The following is a 17,284-nucleotide window of genomic DNA, read 5'->3' on the forward strand; positions in this document are numbered from 1 at the left end:
TGAAAATATTATATACACTTGGCTAAGAATTTGAAAATTTTGAAAAAGGCATACGTTGAATATATACATAACTCACAGGGAGCATCAATTTCATAATTATTTAAATTAAATGCTCTCATCATCTCATAACGTTCATGTCCAAATGCCTGGATGAATAACAATACTACACTGAACCCAATACTATCCACTGTTCTCTACTATTTATATTCTAAATTTAAGATATGGTTACATGTATTACTGTCATAAATATGCTATATGATTGCATGCTAGTCTAGAATGCCTCCTGCATGACGGATGCAGTTGATGCGTATTACATGCTGGTAGTGGATATAGGTTCTCGTGTGCCTTCAACTTCTTATAAATGATCTATTTGAACCTATCAGGGGCAGGTTTTATGAGAAAACGTCCAATTTATAGATGACATGCTGCCAAAATTGCGTTAAAATTTTTCCAAAAAAAAAAAAAAAAAAAGGAATACGCTTAGTTTAATGTTAAAATATTTTTGAAAAGTTGAGTAAAAACATTTGCCATGTCCGAGCAAAAAAAAAATTGCCGTGATCTAGTGGCTTTTCAGCTGTTGAGTGAACATTATAAATCCATTGGACTATCTTTAGTTTGCAAAATGCTTATTCCTAGGAATAGAGATAGTTGTAATAGAAGAACTTGATAATTTTTATTAAAAATGTATTATAATGCACAAGTGAAAATTTATAATTTCTTATCAATCATAGTAAAGAGTAGACAAGGAAGGACTATAATTTCATCATAGATATACCTTCCATATTCCATGTTGAGTGGAAGAATGATGAATAAATATGAAATGACTATTATCTCTATTCCTAGATATCTTCTTGTATTCCGTCCTATTCGTAAGAATAGCTATTCAGTGAACCAACAAAACCTCAATGTATCTGGTGAACTTTTATGAGGCATCCCACTCATCATCTAATGTCAATTGTTCTCATGTGGTGAGGTGCCCTATTTTTGTTAGTTGTTTGTGGTCAGCTTGTGAAAGTAGCTTGGGCTTGTTTAGTTGTCAAATTTTTTTTTTCATTTTTCATTTCTAGATTTAAAATGATCAATATATAACCTTGTTTTGAATTAATATAGATGTCTTCAAAACAGGGAAATGTGCTGACATTTTTTATTTCATTATATTTTAAAAATAGAAAATAAAAATTATTTTCCAATACTAAACTAGCTGTTACATTTTCTGATACTCAACGATGAGGGGGTATCTTTTGCAAGGAAAATTTGTCAAGCATCAATTTATACTACTGAATATTGTTGTATTTGTTTTGATTTTTCTTTAATGTTGGGCATCTCGGCTAAATGCATTGGTTAAATGGTTTTGCAGATATATTTTGGAGGGGAAAGAGCTAGAATTCTACATGAAGAAGATCCAGAGGAAGAAGAGAAAGAAGGGAAAGGGAGCAGGTGCTACCTAAAGTTTTGTTGCCTAGAGATCATTTTCATTTTTCTCAATCCCATATCTCATTTCAGCCATTGGACTCTCAAAAGATTTCCATATGAATTTGTTTGTCTATTTGAACTTTGTTTCTTGTGTTACTGTTCAATGCCTCATTAGAATATATCAGACAACATTGTCTCTTACAGTTTTAATTGTTATTTGAACAAATGGAGTTTTTGTATTTTAATTTGAATTTGTACTAGTATTTGTATTTGTATTTGAATTTTGAATATTTTTAAATAATTTTTGTTATCTGAACATATGTTATTTCTTAATTTTAATTGAATTTGTATGAAATTTTGAATGGTTTCAGTTTATGTATTTGAAAATGTAATTATAGATTTTTATATAAGAATTCATGATTAAAAAAAATTAGTATTAAAAGGTTTTTTTTTTATTTTTCTAATTATTACTGAAGGATTCAAATTCATCACTAATAGTAGGGTATTAGTGATGAATTTGAATCCTTCACAAATAACTTACTTTTAGTAACGAATTTCGAATTCGTCAATAATACAATGCTAGTAGTGATGAATTTTTAATTCAGCACTAATACCATACTAATAGTGACAAATTTCTAAGTCGTCGCTAATACTCTACTAGTAGTAACGAATTTCTAATTCGTCACTAATACTCTTCTAGTAGTGACGAATTTTATTTCGTCACTAATACCCCTACTATTAGTGACGAATTTGAGTTGAGTCATTCTATACTATATAGTGATAGTGTTAGGGTTTTAGTGACGGATTATATCTGTTACTAATATTCCATTATTAGTGACGAAAGTTATATTCGTCACTAAAAGTTAGTAGTAACGGCACATATAGCAATTATTTGAAAACCGTCATTAATACCCTGATATTTGGTAGTGTAATTAGGTACTAGTGTGAGTACTGAACGGTGGTTGAGGTGTCATTTTGGGTTATGTAGATACTCGGGGATAATGTTTTGTATTATAGGATTAGATCCTAATGTTGTATAGACTCTGGTATGGTATGATGGTATGCTATTATTATGCAATAGGTTGAATTATTCCATTGCGAATATTGTCAATGTGATTGTGGATAGGGTATACATGAACCCTACAGGGTTGGACCCTTATATTGTATTATATCATGGATGGTTGTATGATACAAGGACAGGATAGGTTACTAAATCACACCATGGGGCCCATTTCTAGGTTCAGGGCGAGACAAAAACTAACTAGCATGCAATAAGCGTCAAAGCATTTTTATTTAGTATGTAGCGGCTATAGATATTCAATAATCACCATGTGCATGCACCGGTCTTAGTGACCATTTTAAGATTAAAGAACTACTCTTCAATAAGGTCACTATTTTGATCCTACATAAGACTTGTAAAACATATTTAAAATTTAAAATAAGTCTTATGGAATTTTAATTCTAGTCATCTAGCTAGCACGTATGTCTATATATGATCATTCAAAATAACATGCAAAACCTAGTCAACTACCAGCATACAATTCAAAAATCTACATCAGCCATGCAAATGGCGTTCTAGTTCAAGTATGAAGGTCAAATAACATATCATGCTAAAAGATATCCAATCTTCAGATAATATAAGCATTAAACAAGAATGAGCATATAGAATTCAATTCAAATAGCATTCAATCTATTTAAGCTCAAATAACAGCTTATGTTATAAGTTATCCATCCATAATATAAACATTCAGCATAGATGGATATTTGCATTTAGCTCAAAGGATCATAATTAACCATCCATCAATTGATGTAATTTTAAAGCTAAGAATGGATAGTCGACATTTAGCTCTCAAGTCATCCAATATAAATGAAACAATAAAATATTTCTAAATTAAGCACTATACACTTGATTGCATATTGGATGAATTTTAAAGAAATTCCCCTTAGATTTGACATTTTATTCTAAGATTTAAGCTAATATTTTCAACTAAGGAGATGAGTTTTAAATAAACTTAAATATGATTAATCATTTAAGTTCCATTATGAGTTTAGGGCTATATGATACATAGCACTAGATTAATTTCCTAAAACTCAATTCAATTTGGTGGACAAAAAAAATATGATATATTTAAAATTATTTAAACTTTAAGCATATATATAACTGTTAGTTTTACTGTAATCCCAAGAGGGGGGATGAATTGGAATTTTAAAATTTCTCCCCTAAGTCAATTAACCAGCAGCAGTATTACACAATCCTAGGGTCAGTCTAGTGTAGATATAAAATAAAGCAATATATATATGTTGAAATTAAATTACACAAGTAAGTTAATTATGCATGGAAGGTAAAGCAGGTAAAGAGAGGCAACATCGAATATGTTATCGAGGTTCGGCAAATTGCTTACGTCCCGGCCTTGGCTCACAAACACAAGGATTACACTAAGGCTCACTTCATGGGTGGAGCGGCACCGTAATACAACCAGGTCAAATTAACACAAGACTGACCTCAACCTTTTACAACCAATTCTTCTAAGCTGGATCAACGCCCCTTTAGGCCATGCCTGGAATACAACAGAATCACTATACAAAATGTGTACAAATTATATGCTTCTCAAAGCATATTTGCACCACTATAATCAACACATACCAATAATGTAATAACTATAAGCTCAGATGTCTATGTGTGCAAACAACACCTAGAGTAATGTCTATATTCAATCACACATAAGAGTGTATCAACAAGAAAATCTTCGAAACTATGTATAGATGAAAATCTCAATCACAATTTAGGGTTTCAAAGATTTCTACCAAGAGTAATCTAATATCTCAAAAATATTTTCTCAATATTCAAGCAAAAGTAAGTTTGTGAAGAAATTTTTGCACACTCAAAAATGCAAGCTCAATGAGTCTTGCAATGAAGATGCAAGGACTCACCAGTTATAAGATTTTTCCTACACACAGATTTATTAAATAAAATCGGAGGAAAAATCTTTGCTCAACTCTCAATATGAAAATCAAACAACAACAATGCAATGAGAGTTTCTAGCAATGTATAATCACTCAAATAACTCTCACAAGGTTTGGTTTAGCAAACGAATAAGTGTATGAGAGAGTATAGGCTTTGTATTTTGCAAGAAGGTTCTCAAAAATAGAGAGAATGTTTTGCTAATTGGATTTCTAATTACATACTAATCTGAGCAAATGAACTCATATATATATATAGAAGGCCTAAATTATAATCATTAGGGATACATATAGAATAATTAAATTTGTTTTAAATGAGTTTAAGAAAATTAACCCAGTTTAACCACAATTAACCGCGACAAAATTTAAGCCAACCCAAGAGCTTCGGTCAACCGAGTCATAGGTTCGGTCACCTGAACATACACAACAAAAAAAGTAAATTTTGAACTTCAGGTGCATAAATAAGGGTTCGGTTTGCTGACCAAGGCGATTTTCCATTCTATCCGAGGTTCGGTTGCCTGGTCTCAAGTTTGGTTTGCCAAACTTGAACATTCGATCGCCCGGGGGTATTTTGAACATGAAGTTTGGGAGCTCGAGTTGTTGAAAAAAGTTAGGGTTTGAGTTCAATCGACTATGGATTCTCTGTTCATTTGATTTCGGCCGCGCGAAGTCAGCTCAACTTTTTGACCATTCAATGGTTCGATTAACCGAGGTGTTTTGAAAACCAAGGTTCGGTTGCCCGAAACCCTAATAACATAATACCTTAAGTCGTGTTTTAATTCAATAAGTTCCCCTGATAGTATATGTGATAATGGGGACTATCGTAAGTGGAAGTGCAAGGACCTAGGGTGTTTCTAAGGTCATTGAGCTTATTAGTTCCTATATACATGATATGCATTAATTATTATAGACCTTTCCTACTTTACTATTACAAACCCAAATTAAGCTTAATATAAAATTACAAAAAATGAATCTTTTAGGTCTTCTTTTGCTTTAAGATTACATTTGCCATCATACGATCTTGCTAATATGAACCTGAACACAAACTTGATTGACATTATTTACCGAAATATTTTTCATAATCAAAACAGGGTATTACTTAAAAGGTCAATATTCTCCCTCTTTTTGATGATGACAAATACATCATGCAAAAGTGGGTGCAGCCAAGAAAGGCTCCCCCTAACAGTTCACATAATCATAAATTTAAAGTTTTAAAATTTTAAACACATATCATATGTACCCAATTTTGCCTCTTCTCCCCCTTTTGACAACAGTAAAAAGGTTCATAATAAAATTAAAGCATATAAACAAGGCATTAAGTATGAATCATTTATATACAAGATATGGTTGGGAAGATTTTTAAAAAATTTGGCAACAGGCCATTTGAAAATAGAACATTTCCCAAAAAAAAATTTTATAGAAATGACCTGATTTGAGTTCAAGTTTACAATTTATCCACAACAAACAACTCAAACATTATAATCAAAATAGAAGACATAAGTATAATTATCAAGAGATATGATAGCAATGCATTCCAGACCACAAACATGTTCAAAAATTATGAAGCAATGATAGATTTAAATTATTCGGAGCCATATTTTTTTTATGATAAGAAGCTTTCCCTAAGTTTGTGCACTCTATTAAATTTCTATGCGACCTCTCTAGTATGCATTAGACCTAGCTCTTGTCTAATCTGTATAAACTTATCTTCTTGAAGAGGTTTAGGGAAAATATCAGCCCATTGCTCATTAATGCACACAAACTCAAGTGCCACATCCCCTTTCTGTACATGATCACAAATGAAAGCATGTCTAATCTCAATATGTTTGGTTTGTGAATATGAGATAGGATTCATTGAAATGTTAATTGCACTAGTATTATCACATTTATTCGAAACCGTATCATAGTGCAATCCAAAATCCATAAGTTGTTGTTTCATATAAAGTGTTTGAGCACGACAGCTTCTAGCCACAATATATTCAGCTTCAGCTATGGATAAGACAACAAAGTTCTGTCTCTTGGAGAACCAAGAAACCAGAGATTGTCCTAAATAATGACAAGTGCCGTTAGTACTCTTCCTATCTACCTTGCTACTAGCAAAGTCAGCATTAGTATAACTAACAATCTGAAATTTCGTATGCTTAGGGTACCATAAGCCTAATTTTATAGATCCAACTAGGTACCTAAGTATTCTTTTCATAGCTAATAGATAAGACTCCTTAGGAGCGGCCTGAAACCTAGCACACATGCACACACTCAACATGATATCAGGTCGACAAGCTGTAAGGTATAGGAGACTTCCAATCATGCCATGATATAGTTTAACATCAACAAGGATGTCTTGCTCATCTTTATCAAGTTTGGTGGAAGAACTCATATGAGTACTAAGAATTTTACCATCTCCCATATTTAATTTCTTTAGCAAGTCCCTAACATATTTAGATTGGGAAATGAAGTCCCATATTTAGCATGTTTAATTTGAAGTCCTAAGAAGAAACTCAATTCACCTATCATGGTCATTTCAAATTCACCTTGCATGCATTTGGCAAACTCATTACACAAATCATCATTTGTTGCTCCAAAAATAATATCATCAACATAAATTTGAACAAGGAGCATATCATCATTTTTGGATTTGATGAAAAGTGTTGTGCAATTTTGCCTTGAGTAAACCCATTTTCTAATAGAAAACCACTAAGCCTCTTATACCAACCTCTAGGAGCTTGTTTCAATCCGTACAAGGCTTTGGACAACCGGTATACATTTTCAGGATATTTATGATTTTCAAAATCGGGAGGTTATTCTACATACACTTCTTCATCTATATAGCCATTTAAGAAGGATCTTTTAACATACATTTGGTACAATTTAAAGTTCTTAAAAGCGAAAAATGTAAGCAACATATGGATGGCTTCCATTCTAGCTGCAGGAGCATAGGTTTCCTTAAAATCTATCCCTTCTTCCTGATTATATCTCTGGGCAACTAGTCTAACTTTACTTCTGGTTACTATCCCATTTTCTTCATTTTTATTCCTGTAAACCCATTTAGTTCCAATAATAGTATGATCGTCAAGCCTAGGAACTAGGGTCTAGACTTTGCTCCTTTCAACTTGGTTAAGCTCTTCCTGCATAGACATTACCCAAGACTCATCCTCTATGGCTTCCTTAATATTTTTGGGCTCTTCCTGAGATAAGAATGCAAAATGACTAACTAAATTTCTTAAGGAAGATCGAGTGGCTACACCACGCGAAGGTTCACCTATAATTTGGTCTAAAGGGTGGTTCCTAATGAATTTCCAATCCCTAGGCAGCTCTTGAACCTCACTTTCAACTTTGTCATTTTCAATTGATTTATCGTTTTCTTCTAAATTGATATCCACATTATTTTCAATAAATAACTTATCTAAACCTTTTCTAATATCAATATCTTCTTCATCATTTTTTTTAAAAGATTATATTCATCAAACACAACATGAATAGATTCAAAAACTTTAAAGTTCTCTTATTAAAAACTCTATATACTTTACTGTTCAGTGAATAACCTAGGAAAATACCTTCATCAAATTTAGAGTCAAATTTCCCTAGGTGCTCATTATCTTTAAGTACAAAGCATTTACAACCAAAGACATGAAAATAGGAAATGTTAGGTCTATGGTTGTTCCATAATTCATATGGAGTCCTATTAAGTGAAGGTCTGATTAACACTCTATTCATGACATAACATGCAGTACTCACAGTTTCCGCCCATAAATATTTAGGTAATTTATGTTCATTTAGCATAGTCCTACCCATTTCTTGCAAGGACCTATTCTTTCTTTCTACATCTCCGTTTTGTTGTGGGGTCCTAGGTGCAAAAAAATTATATGAAATGCCCTCTAAGTCACAATAGTTTTCTATACCTTTAATTCAGTTCCCCTATCACTTCTTATGTGTGTGATTTTGTAGCCTTTTTCATTATGAATTCTTCTACATAGTTTATTAAATTGTTCACATGATTCATCTTTATGAGAAAGAAACAAAATCTTAGTGTAGCATTTCAAGTGGTCTAGTGGTAGATATGAATTTCTTTTTCTTAAAACTTGATTTAGTTTGCTTACCCATTTGACATGCATCATAGATTTTATCTTTCACAAAATGTGTTTTTGGCAAGCCTTTAACTAAGTCCTTTTTCACAAGTTTTGACAAAATATCCATGCTAGCATTTCCTAAACGTCTATGCCACAACCAACTAGCTTCGTTTATTACAAAAAAACAGGTAACTTGTTGAGAAGCTAAATTATCAAAACTAGTTGCATACACATTTTCATGACATTCAATAGTAAAAAGTACTTCATTATCATATTTACTCTCAACAATGCATTTATCATTTTCAAAAGATACTTTATACCCTTTATCACACAATTGGCTAATACTTAACAAATTATGTTTCAAACCATCAACCAATAATATATTAGGCACAACTTGGGCAACTCTGAATTTCGTTAACAAAGGGGAAGTTCATCGAAAAATTATCTCATAACCTCGTCAACGAGATTACGTGGCTCGTCGATGAGAAGATGCCGAGAGGTTGTTTTGGGCGACTTTGAATTTCGTTGACAAAAGGGAGAGTTCGTCAACGAATTGCCTCTTGACCTCGTCGATGAGGTGACGTGGCTCGTCGATGAAGTCCCTTATATAAATAGTGTAAACCTTGAATTTTTCACGCAAAAATCAGAAAAAAATCTCTCTCTCTTTCTCTCTCTCACTCTCTCTCTCTCTCTCTCTCTCTCTCTCTCTCTCTCTCTCTCTCTCTCTCTCTCCTCCCTACGATTCCTCTCTCCTTTATCTTTGATTTCAGCTCTGTCGTTCACCGGATCGACAATCTGAGGTCACCACAATGCTCCTAGGGAAGTTCTCTCCAAATCTGCCAGAGCGGATTGTTGGTGGAAGTGAGTTGAAATTCATCCCTGATTTTAGGTAAGGTTTTTTAAGCGAAATTTGGTATTTCCATAGTTATAGGAAAGGTTATTCACAGAGAAATACTAAAGTTTAGTTCTGAGAGTTGTTGGCTTCAAGGTGTTGCTCGGGGAACCCTGCGAGTGCAGGACCGGCATATTTTAGGGGGTTCTTTCCAGTAGTCAGGTAAGGGAATAAACTAAAGCAGTTATTTTCCATGCAAATTACTATAAAATATCAGCAAAGTAATTTTTATAAAAATATGTATTATGTCTTAATATTATTGAGTAAATGCATATTTGGGAAAATACTATTGTTATACATGAATTACGATTTTAGAATAAAATGTATGATTTTATTCAGCATTGTGAGGCATGAATATTGTTTATACATGATATGAATTATATTATGGCAATTTTACGAATGAGCATGTTTTCAGGAATTATGAAATAATGTAGTATATGATGATTTTGAAATACATCATAAATGACTTATTTATTCAGAATGATATGTATAAGATTTTCGGTGCAAGGTCGTATTTACGAATTGCTCGGCGCAAGGTCGTATTTATGAAAGTATAGAAATGCTATCAATCCATTTATGTTAAATGCTATATTATCATGTACTATATATTATCATAATTCGGATATTAGTTTAGTTCAGTTTCAGGAGAACGGAATCGTAGCTATATAGATCAGATATCTATATTCCGATTGGTGCTAACCACCCCACGAGGAGGTGGGAGATGGATAGTCGATGTGGCTTTCAGTGTAGAGTTCTAGACGTCCACTTGGAAATCTGGACCAGGGTATGGCAGGACCATCATTTCATTGCCATTTCATTTCATTTTCATTTCATTCACTCGTACTACAGCTGCTCTTTAGCCGTCATCAATTAGTCCACATGGAAATGCGCTAGAATCTGCTAACATGACTCTTTTCAACTATCTTTCATTTACATGGTTGCATTAACGTACACAAGCAGCATAGTTCATATCATATTTCATTCTCAATGCATTACTTACTTAGTCTGCATCTCATACATTTAACATATATATGCACAGAACTTATATTTACTCATGCCACACAATTTAGAAATAAAATTCATACATTACTTGTATAATAATCCAACCAACATTTAACATTTATATACTGAAAATACCTTTCATTTCTTACATAATTATCTTTAAAATATTTTCCACTTTCATCAGTTTATTTTCACATATACGTATCTAATAAATAGCCCTAAACTTGGAAAAACATAATTTAAATGGTTGGCATTTTAAACTCATACCAAAACATATACATGTATATATAACACAATTCATTTTCCATTAAATTCATAAAAATTCTGATTTATTATATATTTTTCCCCTTACCTAGTTTCTATACCAACAGGGACCCTGAAAACATACCTGCGGCTGCTCACCCAAGCCCTGAATCAAAAATCATAGCTCCATTAAATCAACCATAAATAAAATATTACTTTAATATTTCCTAGACCCATAAATTCCAAATAAATAGTTATACCCTCAAATATAACCAATTTACCTAATTCCCCAAATCTCACTCTCGCTTTAGAGTGGGGCCTAGAAAACCCAAATTGGAAATTTACTCACGAAAAAATGACGACGATCGCGACTAGGACCACATAGTGGTGCCTGATCATCGATTTAACGACAAATTTAAGGAGAAATTAAGGATTTAGAGGATATATACCTTTCCCCAGGAGTAGTGTCAATGTCGCTCCCATGATAAATCTGCTCCAGTATAAATGTCAAAGGCGGAATTAAGAATCCAACGGTACCTTCCATTTCTTGATCGACCAAATATCTGTCAAGAAATTGAGAAGAGAGAGAAGGAGGGACGGAGGAAGTGACACACACAGAGAGAGCGTAGTAGCTCTCTCTCTGCAATTCAATCTGCAAAGGAAGCTTCTCAGGTAAGCTTCTTTATCTTTTTCCCTTTTCTTTTTTTTTCCTTTACTTACTTTATCATATTTGATAATAATATTATATTTTATATATATATATATATATCATATTATTTAATCAACAAATCAAATTTAATAATACTTAATAAATTAATTGATTGATAATTTTAATTAATTAATTTTTTTTTTTTTTTGGGTTATTACATTCTTCCCTCCTGTAAGAAATTTTGTCCTCGAAATTTTGTTAGCTAATCAATCATTTCCTCATTTCAAACATTCATTAACTCACTATACCCTGGCACCACTTTCCCCAACTTCCTTTGATGTATTCTCTGATAGAGACTAGACCTGCTCTCTGGTTCTCTAGTGACTAGATCACGCTACATTATTATATCAAACCATATATTAACAACTTTGTATATGTAAACATATATAACACTAGTAATGTAATACTATGCTAGTTTAATTGAAATTACCCCTCTATGATGCACAAATAACCTTGACCCACCGCAATGCGGCATATCTACTTTGCTTCGATTCTTAGCATTTATTCAACATATTTCTTATAGAAAAGATTTAATGAGATAATAATTCACATTGATACCAAAAAGTAGTACTAATTTAAACACCTCACTTGGCAGTGAGGATCACGAAAATGTCAACACATCAACTCCCAATCTTCATGGGAGATATTATCGAACGGGTGTCGTTCAGTTTCATCACCTATCTTCTTAAAATGTTTGTGTATATTATGTCGATGACTCTTAAACCGAAAGCATAAGTTCCTATTCACCGCTTTTTTGACATTAGGGTAGGTGAAAATGTCAATATCAAACAAAGCTTACATATGAAATACATATAGAATGTTAAAGAGTAAATAATAAAGTATATTAAAAGTAATAAAACTTATTGGAAAGCTTACCAATATGCACTCGCATAGAACCAAGCAATGCTCCTCAGTCACCTGTTGCCAACTATAGCACGTGATTGGAAAATTGTCAGCATATAATGCCGACTCACGCACCCAGGGCTAGCACCAATCATCCATCGGTGTCGTGTAGCTAGCAGGAATCTCTATCCTAGTATGCTCTTTCATTAGTTGCAGATGCCTCCTAAGCGTGGAATTTTTCACTACACCACACCATAACCTCATCTATGATGATGAGGTCGATGCTAAAAATAGATTTCAAGGATTCATAATATATATACACACACACCTATCTAAGACAATCAATTTATTAAAAAAATAAAGAATCATAATCTTACCAATGCTGCTCATGTGGGTGTGCAAATCGCCCTGGTCTCCTCAGCTGATGGATCCACATCGGCATGGTTTTCTTGTGGCTGTGTTAGTGACACATTGGTACGAACATGCTTTGGTTGTATCAGCGCCGCAGCATGGTCCTGACTAGTCATACTGACTGACCTACACCTTAGTTGTCTAAGACCTCCTAGTGCCATGTCTGCATTATAAACAACATTGAATAATATAATTGCATATTAAATGGAATTATAGTAAATATATTTTTAGTTATTTATACAGATCAGATATATGGAATGTAATATGACAACATAACATGCTTACCCTCTATGAAGTGCAGTATGATTACAAATCCTTAGTAACGGTATCATTATCACTTTCTAGTATCTATTCCTCCTCAGTACAATAATCCACCATTGTTTCATCTTCAATATCAGTTTCATCACTATTAATGAAATCAACATGTACATCATCAATTTCAATGTCGACAATCCCTACGTGTTCTGCCGTGGCACCAACGCTATTCAATGGTATAGGATTAGCTCCTTCCTATGTAACATAATTTTCATCAAACGATGCCACATTCGAATCATATTGAGTTTTTGCACTGAAAAATGGTTCATCTTGTTAGAAAGCATCTTCAATTACATTCTTCTCCCCATCTGGGGCTTCTGTTATATCATACAAACTTCTAGGCTAAAATTTTTGTGCCACATGCCAATCACCCTTCAACTTTGTGTCTTTAAGGTAGAACACTTGTTCTTCCTACGTTGCTAGTACAAAAGGGTCATCTTCATACCATGTCATACAAAAATTGACACTAGTAAAGTAGGTATATATGTTTATCCCACTCTTTTTATTGCTAATATCCCACCAATCACACTTGAACAAGTAGACAAGTCTATTGGCTCCATATTTTAGCTCAATAATTTCATTTAAGATACAAAAATAGTCAATATCCTAATCTCCTTCTATGCATAACATGGTAACCCCACAATTTTGGGTTCTTCTATGCAGTTCAAGAGACTTCGTATGAAATCTTAAGTCATTGACAATGCAACCAGTGTAGTGGTTAACTAGTTGATCGAGGCCACATGCCAACGCATAAAAATCCTTACTTTCTATTGGTTCTTTATTATAATACATGACTTTCATCTAGTAAAAAGAAGTTTAGATGAGTTAATCCACATTGAAAATTTATGTTGCTTCAAACTCACAAAAAATTTGTTACTTATGTCTCAAACCAATTGACAAATTCTTTCTTATGTGAAAACATTCCTTTCATTTTCCTTCACAAGTTCAACTTTATGTTCACTATATGCAACAATAGTACATATATATATATATATATATATGTATGTATATATGTATGTACGTATGTATATATGTACAATGCAAAGTATCGATTTAGAAACCACCTACTAGATATATAGAACAACTTCATCACAATTATTAAGGACGTAAAAATGCGCCTTTTCTAGGTCCTCCATATCAATGAAATCATATACCCATCCACCCAATGGTTGAATATTTTCTCCGAATACAGAGCTGATGGGTTCTTCATCTTCATCATTACCATGAACGTCTACATTTTTCTCATCACAAGTGAACCTTGTTTCAATATCATGTAGATATATTGAGCAAAACTGTAATGACCCAAAGCATAATGGTATTTAAATAATAATTAAGAGAGTAGAAAATGGAAACAGGGAAAAGGGGACACAGCAGGCTTCGAACATGTTGCATTATGAGCTCGTCGACAAAGGTGAATTTCGTCGATGAGAAGATATCGAGAGGATTTTTGGGCAACTCTGAATTTCGTCGATGAAGGGGAGAGTTCATTGACAAATTGCCTATTAACCTCGTCGACAAGGTGACGTGGCTTGTCAACGTAGCCCCTAGTATAAATAGTGTGAAACTCAGTTTTAACGCAGAAAGAAAATCAGAAATTAGTCCCTCTCTCCCTCCCTACGGTTTGTCTCTCCTCTCTCTTCGATTTCGGCTCCATCATTCACTGGATTGATGATCTGAGGCTACCACGATGCTCCTAGGGAAGTTCTCTCCAAATCTGCCGAAGCATATCATTGGTGAAAGCAAGTTGAAGTTCATCCCTGAGTTGAGGTAAGGCTTTTTATGCCAAATTTGATCTTTTCGCAGTTATAGGAAATGATACTCACGTGAAAATACTGAAGTTTAGTTTTGGGAGTTATTGATTTTAGGGAGTTGCATAGGGAACCTTGCGAGTGCATGACCGGAATTGTTAGGGGGTTTCTCTTTAGTGTCAGATAAGGGAATAAACTAAAGCAGTCAATTTTCCATGCAAATTACTATTATTTATTAGCAAATTAATTTTTAGGAAAGCATGTGATATATTTGAATATTATTGAGAAAATGCATATTTTGGAAAATACTGTTGTTATACAGGAAATGTAATTTTAGAAAGAAATGTATGATTTTACTCGACATTGTGAGGCATGAACATTATTTTACGTGACAAGTATTATGTTATAGCAATTTTACGAGTAAGCATATTTTATAGGATTATGAAATAATACAGTGCCTTATGATTTTGAAAATACATGATAATTGATTTATTTATTCAGAATGGTATATATGAAATGTTCGGCGTGAGGCCATTTTTATGAAATGTTCGGCGTGAGGCCATTTTTATGAAATGTTCGGCGCAGGACTGTATTTACGAAATGATCGGCACGAAGCCGTATTTATGAAATGTTCAGCGTGAGGTTGTATTTGTGAAATTATAGAAATGCTACCAATTCCCTTATGTTAAACGCTATATTATCAGAACCCGGATGTTAGTTTAGTTCAGCTCAGCAGCACGGTACCGTAGCTATATAGATCAGATATCTATGTTCAGATTGGTGCTAACCATCACACGAGGGGGTGGGAGATGGATAGTCAATGTGGCTTTTAGTGTAAAGTTGTATACGTCCATCTTAAAGTCTGGACCAGGGTGTGGCGGGCCCATCGTACTTACAAACATTTTTGACTCTGCAGTGATTGGCCAGCCATTGTCGAGTCCCGCCTTCGAGCTACACAACCCTCCATGAGGGGTAATACATGACACCAGCTAACTATTCATCCTGGGTTTGTTTTCAGTATTATCAGCTATTCCAGACATTTTTTGAACTATATGATTTATTAGAAAATACGAAAGTATATGATTATTCAGTATGTTATGATGAATGTTTACAGATATATGAAATGTATTGTATATGTATAATTGCATTAAATGTTCATGTTGCCACACAACTGTATTTAGTTTATTTTCCCTTACTGAGAAGTGTCTCACCGTCGAAGAACTTAAATAATTTTCAGGAAACCCAGGAGGACCAGTGGATTAAGGTCGCCATTGAGATAGTGTAGTTCTACTCTACTAGGAGGGTAAGTTTTTTATCTAGGAGCCATAGACTGGTGTGTTCCTAGATATGAATATATTTTGTATTTTTGAAGATTGTATATAAACACAGATATTTAGGAATATAGTTAACTCTGGTATTTGGATTTTATGGTTACGAAAATGTGATTTAAATTTACTGCTACTTAGGTTTCCGCTGTATATGACAGGTGTCCCTGATACCCATGAGTTCGGGTTGACTTTCTTATTAATTATGTTTTATTATATGAATATTTAAGCATGTCGTTATAGTTTGGTATCAGAGCCTAGGATACTAGGTTCTGTAGACTTTAGAATGCAGCAATAATAATAACATAGTATAGGATAAGGGAATTTAAGGTCTGGTTTTGTAGTCTAGATGTAGGACTTCCGTGATGGTTTGTGTGATTTTCCTAGGGTGACAATTTCAGGAAAGTCATGGTAAACTATCATTGGGTTGGGTATCTAGGTTGTAGGATTGAACCTCGAATTAAGATCATGAGAGATGAATTAATTAGGAATGTATATATATACTATATTGGTTGGGTGATATGTATAGTGAAGAGGTTCTGAGTTAAGTTACTTGTTTTTTAGGATGGACCCTAGTAGCAGTAGTGCCCATGCCAGTGGGAATGAGGGTGCTGGACCTTCAAGCACTGCAGGTAGTGATTCGGATGCCGTCTTAGGCAACATGGCATAGTAGGTTATGGCAAAAATTGCCAGGAGTTCAAGGGAATAGGGTGGTTTGTTGGTGGGTCACAATAGCTCGATAGAAAAATTCATAAAGATGAATCCTCCGGCTTTCTTAGGGGGAACAAATCTTGCAGTTGGTGAAAACTGGGTGCAGGAGATAGAGAAAATATTTGCAGTGCTGCAGTGTTCAGAGGAGCAGTGGGTGTTGTTTACTACCTACATATTGACTGGAGAGGCCGAGAGGTGGTGGACGACGGTGAAACTCCTTGAGCAGCATAGGATGGTACTTGTGGAGATGACATGGGGCGGTTTAAGGAAACATTCTTTGATAGGTATTTTCCAGCCTCATCCAGGGAAGCTAAGATTGAAGAGTTTCTGAATCTGAAGCAGAAACTGCAGACTATACAACAGTATGCAGCGAGGTTCATCGAACTATCTCGCTTCGCTCCGTACATTATACCAGATGAACTAAAAAAAGTACAACAGTTTGAAAGAGGTTTGAGGAAAGAAATATATAAGCAACTGTCAATTCTGAAGTTGCAGGATTTTGTAAAGCTGGTGGATAGAGCCACTACAGAAGAGATTTGAGAGCGGTTGGAGGCTGAGGAGCAGAGCCAGAAGAAGAGATCCACACCTTCTGGTTCACAGTAGGAAGTTGGTTGTGGTTCATGGAAGAGAGGTGGCTACTACAG

This window comes from Malania oleifera, chromosome 1 (genome assembly GCF_029873635.1).
Source record: "Malania oleifera isolate guangnan ecotype guangnan chromosome 1, ASM2987363v1, whole genome shotgun sequence".
Lineage (NCBI taxonomy): Eukaryota > Viridiplantae > Streptophyta > Magnoliopsida > Santalales > Ximeniaceae > Malania > Malania oleifera.